Source organism: Pristiophorus japonicus, unplaced genomic scaffold, assembly GCF_044704955.1.
Source record: "Pristiophorus japonicus isolate sPriJap1 unplaced genomic scaffold, sPriJap1.hap1 HAP1_SCAFFOLD_210, whole genome shotgun sequence".
Classification (NCBI taxonomy): domain Eukaryota; kingdom Metazoa; phylum Chordata; class Chondrichthyes; family Pristiophoridae; genus Pristiophorus; species Pristiophorus japonicus.
Genome location: NW_027251799.1, coordinates 342109 through 356908, shown reverse-complemented (window position 1 = coordinate 356908; position 14800 = coordinate 342109). Strand labels below are relative to the sequence as shown.

Sequence of the window (14800 nt, the reverse complement as noted above, 5' to 3'; positions counted from 1 at the left end):
AGAAAACAGACGTATTTCACGTTAAAACGTGTGATTTTACGCCGATGTTCCCTCAGCATCCAAATCCCAGAGCAAAGTGAAACCCGCCAAACTGAGTAAAGTTAAAATATCTCAGAGGTACTCGGCTCTGTGACTCGTTGGATAACCGAAAGCCTTGTTTGGTTCCGGCCGATACTTGATCAGTATATCTTCCTGTCTGTACGCATAAGTTCACCTCAATTGGGATAAGCATACATTCAGCGTCAATCTCCACCTCTGCCCTGAATATGAGTTCGTCCTGGTTCTCTAGAGCTGAAAAGATGAGAGAAGCTGCTTTTTGAATTCGTCACTTGGCTGCCGAATTCAAAGCATACAGGAAATCAATCCGGGCTGGCAAAGCTGCCTGGTCTGATTAAAAGGCGGTGACAGCCTATATTGTAAGCATGTTCTCGTCTTCTGGCCTCAACATTAGGTTCAACGTATCGGATGATAAGCACCGCTCCCATTGTCTGGTAATGGTTCTGCTATTCCCACTAACACTTCCTCTGGACCATCCTTTGTTACGTTATTGCCCGATTACCACCCACTTTGCCTTTCTCCATTGTGCCATGTATTATTTAATCACTCCTTCGTTCCGCTGCATCACAAACGTTCCCATTTGACATTTCTCGCTGCGTATTTTTTCCAGGCGCTATTTTTGTTGAAAACATCTGTAATCTTTAACTTTTTCCTGAAATATCGGAATTATTATCCGACAGAACGTGAAACCGGATTCTTCCTCCACAAAATCTGCACGACCTGCCGAGTTTTACATATTTATCTGTTTTTATTCATTCTATTTCCGTGTCCCTTTTAAGGGGATTTGCTGTCTGTCCAAGATCATTCTCTGTCTCTGTAAAATGGTGTGCTATCAGACCCTCATCATTCTGTGTCTGTTTCAAAGGGATGTGCTGTCTGTCCCGGATTTCCAATTTGAAATTTCAAAACCTGCCTTTGGAGGTTAAGGAACATTAGTTTGTTTGTGTGTTTCAGACTGGGCTGGTTTTACGTCCTTCCCTCCCTCCTTGTCTATCACCTGTGGCTTCAACAACAGTCTCTGCGCCGCGTGGTCCTGAGCCCCACTGCACAATTGCCTTCAGGGATGATCGAAATCTCACTTTATTCTTTTAAACGGGAACTGCTGTCAGTCAAGGGTCATTCTGCATCTGGGTAAAAGGGATGTCCTTGCAATCCCGGATCATTCTGTGTCTGTTTAAATGGGCTGGTTGTCAGTTCCGGTTCATAATCTTTCCCTTTAAAACGGATTTTCTCATAAACCCGGGTCATCCTGTATTGTTTGAGAAGGAGTATGATTTCAGCTGCAATGACCGAATTGTTAAACTATAGTGTTGCAATTTACATTGGGGTTGCCTGCGCCGGTGCGCACCCAGATCGCAGTGCATCTGTTCATTCACTCGAAATATGCTCATCTTTTCCTAAATCCACTCCTTGATATTGCAGTTGCCCCGAATTTGCTCGCAATATATACAACAACACAATGAATGTTGCTGGCAGCGGCCGCGTGGCCTAATGGATAAGGCGTCTGACTTCGATGACAACCGCAAAGTTATCAGAAGATTGCAGGTTCGAGTTCTGCCGCGGTCAACTTAGCTCGCTACGAGACATTTTATATTCTTTGTTGTGATTCTGCCGAGAAACCAACCATCTCTTCCAGTCACTCACCTGAAGTGAAGGAAGGCTGTTTGCTCAAAGAATCTCATGGCAAGTTTTCATCATTGTCGATCTGCATGCACGGGCAGAGCAAGCTGTGAAGTGGACTTTCTTACACATTATTTCTGTTTGGATACAAAAAGCAGGAGATTGAATGGCTGACGATATCTTATGGCAGAGACGAGGTGGCCGAGAGATTAAGGCGATGGACTGCTAATCCATTGTGCTCTGCACGCATGAGTTCGAATCCCATTCTCGTCGTCGTTGGCTTGCACCTTAAACACTTTTTGACATTCACATTTAACCTAATCGCCAAATTCCCCTTTTACTTACAGGGATGCTGTACTTTCCTCATGTCATGTCTCAAATTAATAATATATTCGTCAAGAGGAGAACAGTTGCAGTACAATGGCGAGGGGCACTAATTAGATAGGTATCTGAGAGACAGCACATGCACGGTGGGCCATAATATCATTTCTCACCACCGTCAGAATCTGAGAGCTGCGCTTTTCACTGTCGGCGGCTCATTGGTCCACGGCTATGATTCTCCCTTCGGATTGATCACATTTGAAATGCGAGAGTCACGGGCCAAATCCCGGACGAGCCCCGCCATGTTTTACTCAAATTTCCGCTTCTAACAGCCGCTCGACATGTGAGAAAACAGACGTATTTCACGTTAAAACGTGTGATTTTACGCCGATGTTCCCTCAGCATCCAAATCCCAGAGCAAAGTGAAACCCGCCAAACTGAGTAAAGTTAAAATATCTCAGAGGTACTCGGCTCTGTGACTCGTTGGATAACCGAAAGCCTTGTTTGGTTCCGGCCGATACTTGATCAGTATATCTTCCTGTCTGTACGCATAAGTTCACCTCAATTGGGATAAGCATACATTCAGCGTCAATCTCCACCTCTGCCCTGAATATGAGTTCGTCCTGGTTCTCTAGAGCTGAAAAGATGAGAGAAGCTGCTTTTTGAATTCGTCACTTGGCTGCCGAATTCAAAGCATACAGGAAATCAATCCGGGCTGGCAAAGCTGCCTGGTCTGATTAAAAGGCGGTGACAGCCTATATTGTAAGCATGTTCTCGTCTTCTGGCCTCAACATTAGGTTCAACGTATCGGATGATAAGCACCGCTCCCATTGTCTGGTAATGGTTCTGCTATTCCCACTAACACTTCCTCTGGACCATCCTTTGTTACGTTATTGCCCGATTACCACCCACTTTGCCTTTCTCCATTGTGCCATGTATTATTTAATCACTCCTTCGTTCCGCTGCATCACAAACGTTCCCATTTGACATTTCTCGCTGCGTATTTTTTCCAGGCGCTATTTTTGTTGAAAACATCTGTAATCTTTAACTTTTTCCTGAAATATCGGAATTATTATCCGACAGAACGTGAAACCGGATTCTTCCTCCACAAAATCTGCACGACCTGCCGAGTTTTACATATTTATCTGTTTTTATTCATTCTATTTCCGTGTCCCTTTTAAGGGGATTTGCTGTCTGTCCAAGATCATTCTCTGTCTCTGTAAAATGGTGTGCTATCAGACCCTCATCATTCTGTGTCTGTTTCAAAGGGATGTGCTGTCTGTCCCGGATTTCCAATTTGAAATTTCAAAACCTGCCTTTGGAGGTTAAGGAACATTAGTTTGTTTGTGTGTTTCAGACTGGGCTGGTTTTACGTCCTTCCCTCCCTCCTTGTCTATCACCTGTGGCTTCAACAACAGTCTCTGCGCCGCGTGGTCCTGAGCCCCACTGCACAATTGCCTTCAGGGATGATCGAAATCTCACTTTATTCTTTTAAACGGGAACTGCTGTCAGTCAAGGGTCATTCTGCATCTGGGTAAAAGGGATGTCCTTGCAATCCCGGATCATTCTGTGTCTGTTTAAATGGGCTGGTTGTCAGTTCCGGTTCATAATTTTTCCCTTTAAAACGGATTTTCTCATAAACCCGGGTCATCCTGTATTGTTTGAGAAGGAGTATGATTTCAGCTGCAATGACCGAATTGTTAAACTATAGTGTTCCAATTTACATTGGGGTTGCCTGCGCCGGTGCGCACCCAGATCGCAGTGCATCTGTTCATTCACTCGAAATATGCTCATCTTTTCCGAAATCCACTCCTTGAAATTGCAGTTGCCCCGACTTTGCTCGCAATATATACAACAACACAATGAATCTTGCTGGCAGCGGCCGCGTGGCCTAATGGATAAGGCGTCTGACTTCGATGACAACCGCAAAGTTATCAGAAGATTGCAGGTTCGAGTCCTGCCGCGGTCAACTTAGCTCGCTACGAGACATTTTATATTCTTTGTTGTGATTCTGCCGAGAAACCAACCATCTCTTCCAGTCACTCACCTGAAGTGAAGGAAGGCTGTTTGCTCAAAGAATCTCATGGCAAGTTTTCATCATTGTCGATCTGCATGCACGGGCAGAGCAAGCTGTGAAGTGGACTTTCTTGCACATTATTTCTGTTTGGATACAAAAAGCAGGAGATTCAATGGCTGACGATACCTTATAGCAGAGACGAGGTGGCCGAGAGGTTAAGGCGATGGACTGCTAATCCATTGTGCTCTGCACGCATGGGTTCGAATCCCATTCTCGTCGTCGTTAGCTTGCAGCTTAAACACTTTTTGACATTCACATTGAACCGAATCGCCAAATTCCCCTTTTACTTACAGGGATGCTGTACTTTCCTCATGTCATGTCTCAAATTAATAATATATTCGTCAAGAGGAGAACAGTTGCAGTACAATGGCGAGGGGCACTAATTAGATAGGTATCTGAGAGACAGCACATGCACGATGGGCCATAATATCATTTCTCACCACCGTCAGAATCTGAGAGCTGCGCTTTTCACTGTCGGCGGCTCGTTGGTCCACGGTTATAATTCTCCCTTCGGAATGATCACATTTGAAATGCGAGAGTCACGGGCCAAATCCCGGACGAGCCCCGCCATGTTTTACTCAAATTTCCGCTTCTAACAGCCGCTCGACATGTGAGAAAACAGACGTATTTCACGTTAAAACGTGTGATTTTACGCCGATGTTCCCTCAGCATCCAAATCCCAGAGCTAAGTGAAACCCGCCAAACTGAGTAAAGTTAAAATATCTCAGAGGTACTCGGCTCTGTGACTCGTTGGATAACCGAAAGCCTTGTTTGGTTCCGGCCGATACTTGATCAGTATATCTTCCTGTCTGTACGCATAAGTTCACCTCAATTGGGATAAGCATACATTCAGCGTCAATCTCCACCTCTGCCCTGAATATGAGTTCGTCCTGGTTCTCTAGAGCTGAAAAGATGAGAGAAGCTGCTTTTTGATTTCGTCCCTTGGCTGCCGAATTCAAAGCATACAGGAAATCAATCCGGGCTGGCAAAGCTGCCTGGTCTGATTAAAAGGCGGTGACAGCCTATATTGTAAGCATGTTCTCGTCTTCTGGCCTCAAAATTAGGTTCAACGTATCGGATGATAAGCACCGCTCCCATTGTCTGGTAATGGTTCTGCTATTCCCACTAACACTTCCTCTGGACCATCCTTTGTTACGTTATTGCCCGATTACCACCCACTTTGCCTTTCTCCATTGTGCCATGTATTATTTAATCACTCCTTCGTTCCGCTGCATCACAAACGTTCCCATTTGACATTTCTCGCTGCGTATTTTTTCCAGGCGCTATTTTTGTTGAAAACATCTGTAATCTTTAACTTTTTCCTGAAATATCGGAATTATTATCCGACAGAACGTGAAACCGGATTCTTCCTCCACAAAATCTGCACGACCTGCCGAGTTTTACATATTTATCTGTTTTTATTCATTCTATTTCCGTGTCCCTTTTAAGGGGATTTGCTGTCTGTCCAAGATCATTCTCTGTCTCTATAAAATGGTGTGCTATCAGACCCTCATCATTCTGTGTCTGTTTCAAAGGGATGTGCTGTCTGTCCCGGATTTCCAATTTGAAATTTCAAAACCTGCCTTTGGAGGTTAAGGAATATTAGTTTGTTTGTGTGTTTCAGACTGGGCTGGTTTTACGTCCTTCCCTCCCTCCTTGTCTATCACCTGTGGCTTCAATAACAGTCTCTGCGCCGCGTGGTCCTGAGCCCCACTGCACAATTGCCTTCAGGGATGATCGAAATCTCACTTTATTCTTTTAAAAGGGAACTGCTGTCAGTCAAGGGTCATTCTGCATCTGGGTAAAAGGGATGTCCTTGCAATCCCGGATCATTCTGTGTCTGTTTAAATGGGCTGGTTGTCAGTTCCGGTTCATAATCTTTCCCTTTAAAACGGATTTTCTCATAAACCCGGGTCATCCTGTATTGTTTGAGAAGGAGTATGATTTCAGCTGCAATGACCGAATTGTTAAACTATAGTGTTGCAATTTACATTGGGGTTGCCTGCGCCGGTGCGCACCCAGATCGCAGTGCATCTGTTCATTCACTCGAAATATGCTCATCTTTTCCTAAATCCACTCCTTGATATTGCAGTTGCCCCGAATTTGCTCGCAATATATACAACAACACAATGAATGTTTCTGGCAGCGGCCGCGTGGCCTAATGGATAAGGCGTCTGACTTCGATGACAACCGCAAAGTTATCAGAAGATTGCAGGTTCGAGTCCTGCCGCGGTCAACTTAGCTCGCTACGGGACATTTTATATTCTTTCTTGTGATTCTGCCGAGAAACCAACCATCTCTTCCAGTCACTCACCTGAAGTGAAGGAAGGCTGTTTGCTCAAAGAATCTCATGGCAAGTTTTCATCATTGTCGATCTGCATGCACGGGCAGAGCAAGCTGTGAAGTGGACTTTCTTGCACATTATTTCTGTTTGGATACAAAAAGCAGGAGATTGAATGGCTGACGATATCTTATAGCAGAGACGAGGTGGCCGAGAGGTTAAGGCGATGGACTGCTAATCCATTGTGCTCTGCACGCATGGGTTCGAATCCCATTCTCGTCGTCGTTGGCTTGCAGCTTAAACACTTTTTGACATTCACATTTAACCTAATCGCCAAATTCCCCTTTTACTTACAGGGATGCTGTACTTTCCTCATGTCATGTCTCAAATTAATAATATAATCGTCAAGAGGAGAACAGTTGCAGTACAATGGCGAGGGGCACTAATTAGATAGGTATCTGAGAGACAGCACATGCACGATGGGCCATAATATCATTTCTCACCACCGTCAGAATCTGAGAGCTGCGCTTTTCACTGTCGGCGTCTCGTTGGTCCACGGTTATAATTCTCCCTTCGGAATGATCACTTTGAAATGCGAGAGTCACGGGCCAAATCCCGGACGAGCCCCGCCATGTTTTACTCAAATTTCCGCTTCTAACAGCCGCTCGACATGTGAGAAAACAGACGTATTTCACGTTAAAACGTGTGATTTTACGCCGATGTTCCCTCAGCATCCAAATCCCAGAGCAAAGTGAAACCCGCCAAACTGAGTAAAGTTAAAATATCTCAGAGGTACTCGGCTCTGTGACTCGTTGGATAACCGAAAGCCTTGTTTGGTTCCGGCCGATACTTGATCAGTATATCTTCCTGTCTGTACGCATAAGTTCACCTCAATTGGGATAAGCATACATTCAGCGTCAATCTCCACCTCTGCCCTGAATATGAGTTCGTCCTGGTTCTCTAGAGCTGAAAAGATGAGAGAAGCTGCTTTTTGAATTCGTCCCTTGGCTGCCGAATTCAAAGCATACAGGAAATCAATCCGGTCTGGCAAAGCTGCCTGGTCTGATTAAAAGGCGGTGACAGCCTATATTGTAAGCATGTTCTCGTCTTCTGGCCTCAAAATTAGGTTCAACGTATCGGATGATAAGCACCGCTCCCATTGTCTGGTAATGGTTCTGCTATTCCCACTAACACTTCCTCTGGACCATCCTTTGTTACGTTATTGCCCGATTAACACCCACTTTGCCTTTCTCCATTGTGCCATGTATTATTTAATCACTCCTTCGTTCCGCTGCATCACAAACGTTCCCATTTGACATTTCTCGCTGCGTATTTTTTCCAGGCGCTATTTTTGTTGAAAACATCTGTAATCTTTAACTTTTTCCTGAAATATCGGAATTATTATCCGACAGAACGTGAAACCGGATTCTTCCTCCACAAAATCTGCACGACCTGCCGAGTTTTACATATTTATCTGTTTTTATTCATTCTATTTCCGTGTCCCTTTTAAGGGGATTTGCTGTCTGTCCAAGATCATTCTCTGTCTCTGTAAAATGGTGTGCTATCAGACCCTCATCATTCTGTGTCTGTTTCAAAGGGATGTGCTGTCTGTCCCGGATTTCCAATTTGAAATTTCAAAACCTGCCTTTGGAGGTTAAGGAATATTAGTTTGTTTGTGTGTTTCAGACTGGGCTGGTTTTACGTCCTTCCCTCCCTCCTTGTCTATCACCTGTGGCTTCAATAACAGTCTCTGCGCCGCGTGGTCCTGAGCCCCACTGCACAATTGCCTTCAGTAATGATCGAAATCTCACTTTATTCTTTTAAAAGGGAACTGCTGTCAGTCAAGGGTCATTCTGCATCTGGGTAAAAGGGATGTCCTTGCAATCCCGGATCATTCTGTGTCTGTTTAAATGGGCTGGTTGTCAGTTCCGGTTCATAATCTTTCCCTTTAAAACGGATTTTCTCATAAACCCGGGTCATCCTGTATTGTTTGAGAAGGAGTATGATTTCAGCTGCAATGACCGAATTGTTAAACTATAGTGTTCCAATTTACATTGGGGTTGCCTGCGCCGGTGCGCACCCAGATCGCAGTGCATCTGTTCATTCACTCGAAATATGCTCATCTTTTCCTAAATCCACTCCTTGATATTGCAGTTGCCCCGAATTTGCTCGCAATATATCCAACAACACAATGAATGTTGCTGGCAGCGGCCGCGTGGCCTAATGGATAAGGCGTCTGACTTCGATGACAACCGCAAAGTTATCAGAAGATTGCAGGTTCGAGTCCTGCCGCGGTCAACTTAGCTCGCTACGAGACATTTTATATTCTTTCTTGTGATTCTGCCGAGAAACCAACCATCTCTTCCAGTCACTCACCTGAAGTGAAGGAAGGCTGTTTGCTCAAAGAATCTCATGGCAAGTTTTCATCATTGTCGATCTGCATGCACGGGCAGAGCAAGCTATGAAGTGGACTTTCTTGCACATTATTTCTGTTTGGATACAAAAAGCAGGAGATTGAATGGCTGACGATATCTTATAGCAGAGACGAGGTGGCCGAGAGGTTAAGGCGATGGACTGCTAATCCATTGTGCTCTGCACGCATGGGTTCGAATCCCATTCTCGTCGTCGTTGGCTTGCAGCTTAAACACTTTTTGACATTCACATTGAACCGAATCGCCAAATTCCCCTTTTACTTACAGGGATGCTGTACTTTCCTCATGTCATGTCTCAAATTAATAATATATTCGTCAAGAGGAGAACAGTTGCAGTACAATGGCGAGGGGCACTAATTAGATAGGTATCTGAGAGACAGCACATGCACGATGGGCCATAATATCATTTCTCACCACCGTCAGAATCTGAGAGCTGCGCTTTTCACTGTCGGCGGCTCGTTGGTCCACGGTTATAATTCTCCCTTCGGAATGATCACATTTGAAATGCGAGAGTCACGGGCCAAATCCCGGACGATCCCCGCCATGTTTTACTCAAATTTCCGCTTCTAACAGCCGCTCGACATGTGAGAAAACAGACGTATTTCACGTTAAAACGTGTGATTTTACGCCGATGTTCCCTCAGCATCCAAATCCCAGAGCAAAGTGAAACCCGCCAAACTGAGTAAAGTTAAAATATCTCAGAGGTACTCGGCTCTGTGACTCGTTGGATAACCGAAAGCCTTGTTTGGTTCCGGCCGATACTTGATCAGTATATCTTCCTGTCTGTACGCATAAGTTCACCTCAATTGGGATAAGCATTCATTCAGCGTCAATCTCCACCTCTGCCCTGAATATGAGTTCGTCCTGGTTCTCTAGAGCTGAAAAGATGAGAGAAGCTGCTTTTTGAATTCGTCCCTTGGCTGCCGAATTCAAAGCATACAGGAAATCATTCCGGGCTGGCAAAGCTGCCTGGTCTGATTAAAAGGCGGTGACAGCCTATATTGTAAGCATGTTCTCGTCTTCTGGCCTCAACATTAGGTTCAACGTATCGGATGATAAGCACCGCTCCCAATTTCTGGTAATGGTTCTGCTATTCCCACTAACACTTCCTCTGGACCATCCTTTGTTACGTTATTGCCCGATTACCACCCACTTTGCCTTTCTCCATTGTGCCATGTATTATTTAATCACTCCTTCGTTCCGCTGCATCACAAACGTTCCCATTTGACATTTCTCGCTGCGTATTTTTTCCAGGCGCTATTTTTGTTGAAAACATCTGTAATCTTTAACTTTTTCCTGAAATATCGGAATTATTATCCGACAGAACGTGAAACCGGATTCTTCCTCCACAAAATCTGCACGACCTGCCGAGTTTTACATATTTATCTGTTTTTATTCATTCTATTTCCGTGTCCCTTTTAAGGGGATTTGCTGTCTGTTCAAGATCATTCTCTGTCTCTGTAAAATGGTGTGCTATCAGACCCTCATCATTCTGTGTCTGTTTCAAAGGGATGTGCTGTCTGTCCCGGATTTCCAATTTGAAATTTCAAAACCTGCCTTTGGAGGTTAAGGAATATTAGTTTGTTTGTGTGTTTCAGACTGGGCTGGTTTTACGTCCTTCCCTCCCTCCTTGTCTATCACCTGTGGCTTCAATAACAGTCTCTGCGCCGCGTGGTCCTGAGCCCCACTGCACAATTGCCTTCAGGGATGATCGAAATCTCACTTTATTCTTTTAAAAGGGAACTGATGTCAGTCAAGGGTCATTCTGCATCTGGGTAAAAGGGATGTCCTTGCAATCCCGGATCATTCTGTGTCTGTTTAAATGGGCTGGTTGTCAGTTCCGGTTCATAATCTTTCCCTTTAAAACGGATTTTCTCATAAACCCGGGTCATCCTGTATTGTTTGAGAAGGAGTATGATTTAAGCTGCAATGACCGAATTGTTAAACTATAGTGTTCCAATTTACATTGGGGTTGCCTGCGCCGGTGCGCACCCAGATCGCAGTGCATCTGTTCATTCACTCGAAATATGCTCATCTTTTCCTAAATCCACTCCTTGATATTGCAGTTGCCCCGAATTTGCTCGCAATATATACAACAACACAATGAATGTTGCTGGCAGCGGCCGCGTGGCCTAATGGATAAGGCGTCTGACTTCGATGACAACCGCAAAGTTATCAGAAGATTGCAGGTTCGAGTCCTGCCGCGGTCAACTTAGCTCGCTACGAGACATTTTATATTCTTTGCTGTGATTCTGCCGAGAAGCCAACCATCTCTTCCAGTCACTCACCTGAAGTGAAGGAAGGCTGTTTGCTCAAAGAATCTCATGGCAAGTTTTCATCATTGTCGATCTGCATGCACGGGCAGAGCAAGCTATGAAGTGGACTTTCTTGCACATTATTTCTGTTTGGATACAAAAAGCAGGAGATTGAATGGCTGACGATATCTTATAGCAGAGACGAGGTGGCCGAGAGGTTCAGGCGATGGACTGCTCATCCATCGTGCTCTGCACGCATGGGTTCGAATCCCATTCTCGTCGTCGTTGGCTTGCAGCTTAAACACTTTTTGACATTCACATTGAACCGAATCGCCAAATTCCCCTTTTACTTACAGGGATGCTGTACTTTCCTCATGTCATGTCTCAAATTAATAATATATTCGTCAAGAGGAGAACAGTTGCAGTACAATGGCGAGGGGCACTAATTAGATAGGTATCTGAGAGACAGCACATGCACGATGGGCCATAATATCATTTCTCACCACCGTCAGAATCTGAGAGCTGCGCTTTTCACTGTCGGCGGCTCGTTGGTCCACGGTTATAATTCTCCCTTCGGAATGATCACATTTGAAATGCGAGAGTCACGGGCCAAATCCCGGACGAGCCCCGCCATGTTTTACTCAAATTTCCGCTTCTAACAGCCGCTCGACATGTGAGAAAACAGACGTATTTCACGTTAAAACGTGTGATTTTACGCCGATGTTCCCTCAGCATCCAAATCCCAGAGCAAAGTGAAACCCGCCAAACTGAGTAAAGTTAAAATATCTCAGAGGTACTCGGCTCTGTGACTCGTTGGATAACCGAAAGCCTTGTTTGGTTCCGGCCGATACTTGATCAGTATATCTTCCTGTCTGTACGCATAAGTTCACCTCAATTGGGATAAGCATACATTCAGCGTCAATCTCCACCTCTGCCCTGAATATGAGTTCGTCCTGGTTCTCTAGAGCTGAAAAGATGAGAGAAGCTGCTTTTTGAATTCGTCCCTTGGCTGCCGAATTCAAAGCATACAGGAAATCAATCCGGGCTGGCAAAGCTGCCTGGTCTGATTAAAAGGCGGTGACAGCCTATATTGTAAGCATGTTCTCGTCTTCTGGCCTCAACATTAGGTTCAACGTATCGGATGATAAGCACCGCTCCCATTGTCTGGTAATGGTTCTGCTATTCCCACTAACACTTCCTCTGGACCATCCTTTGTTACGTTATTGCCCGATTACCACCCACTTTGCCTTTCTCCATTGTGCCATGTATTATTTAATCACTCCTTCGTTCCGCTGCATCACAAACGTTCCCATTTGACATTTCTCGCTGCGTATTTTTTCCAGGCGCTATTTTTGTTGAAAACATCTGTAATCTTTAACTTTTTCCTGAAATATCGGAATTATTATCCGACAGAACGTGAAACCGGATTCTTCCTCCACAAAATCTGCACGACCTGCCGAGTTTTACATATTTTTCTGTTTTTATTCATTCTATTTCCGTGTCCCTTTTAAGGGGATTTGCTGTCTGTTCAAGATCATTCTCTGTCTCTGTAAAATGGTGTGCTATCAGACACTCATCATTCTGTGTCTGTTTCAAAGGGATGTGCTGTCTGTCCCGGATTTCCAATTTGAAATTTCAAAACCTGCCTTTGGAGGTTAGGGAATATTAGTTTGTTTGTGTGTTTCAGACTGGGCTGGTTTTACGTCCTTCCCTCCCTCCTTGTCTATCACCTGTGGCTTCAATAACAGTCTCTGCGCCGCGTGGTCCTGAGCCCCACTGCACAATTGCCTTCAGGGATGATCGAAATCTCACTTTATTCTTTTAAACGGGAACTGCTGTCAGTCAAGGGTCATTCTGCATCTGGGTAAAAGGGATGTCCTTGCAATCCCGGATCATTCTGTGTCTGTTTAAATGGGCTGGTTGTCAGTTCCGGTTCATAATCTTTCCCTTTAAAACGGATTTTCTCATAAACCCGGGTCATCCTGTATTGTTTGAGAAGGAGTATGATTTCAGCTGCAATGACCGAATTGTTAAACTATAGTGTTCCAATTTACATTGGGGTTGCCTGCGCCGGTGCGCACCCAGATCGCAGTGCATCTGTTCATTCACTCGAAATATGCTCATCTTTTCCTAAATCCACTCCTTGATATTGCAGTTGCCCCGAATTTGCTCGCAATATATACAACAACACAATGAATGTTGCTGGCAGCGGCCGCGTGGCCTAATGGATAAGGCGTCTGACTTCGATGACAACCGCAAATTTATCAGAAGATTGCAGGTTCGAGTCCTGCCGCGGTCAACTTAGCTCGCTACGAGACATTTTATATTCTTTGTTGTGATTCTGCCGAGAAACCAACCATCTCTTCCAGTCACTCACCTGAAGTGAAGGAAGGCTGTTTGCTCAAAGAATCTCATGGCAAGTTTTCATCATTGTCGATCTGCATGCACGGGCAGAGCAAGCTATGAAGTGGACTTTCTTGCACATTACTTCTGTTTGGATACAAAAAGCAGGAGATTGAATGGCTGACGATATCTTATAGCAGAGACGAGGTGGCCGAGAGGTTCAGGCGATGGACTGCTCATCCATTGTGCTCTGCACGCATGGGTTCGAACCCCATTCTCGTCGTCGTTGGCTTGCAGCTTAAACACTTTTTGACATTCACATTGAACCGAATCGCCAAATTCCCCTTTTACTTACAGGGATGCTGTACTTTCCTCATGTCATGTCTCAAATTAATAATATATTCGTCAAGAGGAGAACAGTTGCAGTACAATGGCGAGGGGCACTAATTAGATAGGTATCTGAGAGACAGCACATGCACGATGGGCCATAATATCATTTCTCACCACCGTCAGAATCTGAGAGCTGCGCTTTTCACTGTCGGCGGCTCGTTGGTCCACGGTTATAATTCTCCCTTCGGAATGATCACATTTGAAATGCGAGAGTCACGGGCCAAATCCCGGACGAGCCCCGCCATGTTTTACTCAAATTTCCGCTTCTAACAGCCGCTCGACATGTGAGAAAACAGACGTATTTCACGTTAAAACGTGTGATTTTACGCCGATGTTCCCTCAGCATCCAAATCCCAGAGCAAAGTGAAACCCGCCAAACTGAGTAAAGTTAAAATATCTCAGAGGTACTCGGCTCTGTGACTCGTTGGATAACCGAAAGCCTTGTTTGGTTCCGGCCGATACTTGATCAGTATATCTTCCTGTCTGTACGCATAAGTTCACCTCAATTGGGATAAGCATACATTCAGCGTCAATCTCCACCTCTGCCCTGAATATGAGTTCGTCCTGGTTCTCTAGAGCTGAAAAGATGAGAGAAGCTGCTTTTTGAATTCGTCCCTTGGCTGCCGAATTCAAAGCATACAGGAAATCAATCCGGGCTGGCAAAGCTGCCTGGTCTGATTAAAAGGCGGTGACAGCCTATATTGTAAGCATGTTCTCGTCTTCTGGCCTCAACATTAGGTTCAACGTATCGGATGATAAGCACCGCTCCCATTGTCTGGTAATGGTTCTGCTATTCCCACTAACACTTCCTCTGGACCATCCTTTGTTACGTTATTGCCCGATTACCACCCACTTTGCCTTTCTCCATTGTGCCATGTATTATTTAATCACTCCTTCGTTCCGCTGCATCACAAACGTTCCCATTTGACATTTCTCGCTGCGTATTTTTTCCAGGCGCTATTTTTGTTGAAAACATCTGCAATCTTTAACTTTTTCCTGAAATATCGGAATTATTATCCGACAG

General features: G+C 44.8%; 12 non-coding genes across 12 annotated transcripts; all 12 read left to right on the top strand.

Moving 5' to 3' along the window:
• The first annotated feature begins 1534 nt into the window (after positions 1 to 1534).
• Positions 1535 to 1623, top strand: trnar-ucg (transfer RNA arginine (anticodon UCG)). The gene is given in 2 exon segments: positions 1535 to 1571; positions 1588 to 1623. It is a non-coding gene; the product is annotated as a tRNA-Arg (tRNA).
• A 245-nt stretch (positions 1624 to 1868) lies between these two features.
• trnas-gcu (transfer RNA serine (anticodon GCU)) lies at positions 1869 to 1950 on the top strand. Its single transcript has one exon. It is a non-coding gene; the product is annotated as a tRNA-Ser (tRNA).
• Positions 1951 to 3878: 1928 nt separating this feature from the next.
• On the top strand, positions 3879 to 3967 carry trnar-ucg (transfer RNA arginine (anticodon UCG)). Its single transcript is given in 2 exon segments — positions 3879 to 3915; positions 3932 to 3967. It is a non-coding gene; the product is annotated as a tRNA-Arg (tRNA).
• Positions 3968 to 4212: 245 nt separating this feature from the next.
• On the top strand, positions 4213 to 4294 carry trnas-gcu (transfer RNA serine (anticodon GCU)). Its single transcript has one exon. It is a non-coding gene; the product is annotated as a tRNA-Ser (tRNA).
• A 1928-nt stretch (positions 4295 to 6222) lies between these two features.
• On the top strand, positions 6223 to 6311 carry trnar-ucg (transfer RNA arginine (anticodon UCG)). Its single transcript is given in 2 exon segments — positions 6223 to 6259; positions 6276 to 6311. It is a non-coding gene; the product is annotated as a tRNA-Arg (tRNA).
• Positions 6312 to 6556: 245 nt separating this feature from the next.
• trnas-gcu (transfer RNA serine (anticodon GCU)) lies at positions 6557 to 6638 on the top strand. Its single transcript has one exon. It is a non-coding gene; the product is annotated as a tRNA-Ser (tRNA).
• Positions 6639 to 8565: 1927 nt separating this feature from the next.
• Positions 8566 to 8654, top strand: trnar-ucg (transfer RNA arginine (anticodon UCG)). Its single transcript is given in 2 exon segments — positions 8566 to 8602; positions 8619 to 8654. It is a non-coding gene; the product is annotated as a tRNA-Arg (tRNA).
• Positions 8655 to 8899: 245 nt separating this feature from the next.
• Positions 8900 to 8981, top strand: trnas-gcu (transfer RNA serine (anticodon GCU)). The gene has a single exon. It is a non-coding gene; the product is annotated as a tRNA-Ser (tRNA).
• A 1928-nt stretch (positions 8982 to 10909) lies between these two features.
• On the top strand, positions 10910 to 10998 carry trnar-ucg (transfer RNA arginine (anticodon UCG)). Its single transcript is given in 2 exon segments — positions 10910 to 10946; positions 10963 to 10998. It is a non-coding gene; the product is annotated as a tRNA-Arg (tRNA).
• A 245-nt stretch (positions 10999 to 11243) lies between these two features.
• trnas-gcu (transfer RNA serine (anticodon GCU)) lies at positions 11244 to 11325 on the top strand. The gene has a single exon. It is a non-coding gene; the product is annotated as a tRNA-Ser (tRNA).
• A 1928-nt stretch (positions 11326 to 13253) lies between these two features.
• Positions 13254 to 13342, top strand: trnar-ucg (transfer RNA arginine (anticodon UCG)). Its single transcript is given in 2 exon segments — positions 13254 to 13290; positions 13307 to 13342. It is a non-coding gene; the product is annotated as a tRNA-Arg (tRNA).
• Positions 13343 to 13587: 245 nt separating this feature from the next.
• On the top strand, positions 13588 to 13669 carry trnas-gcu (transfer RNA serine (anticodon GCU)). Its single transcript has one exon. It is a non-coding gene; the product is annotated as a tRNA-Ser (tRNA).
• Positions 13670 to 14800: the final 1131 nt, after the last annotated feature.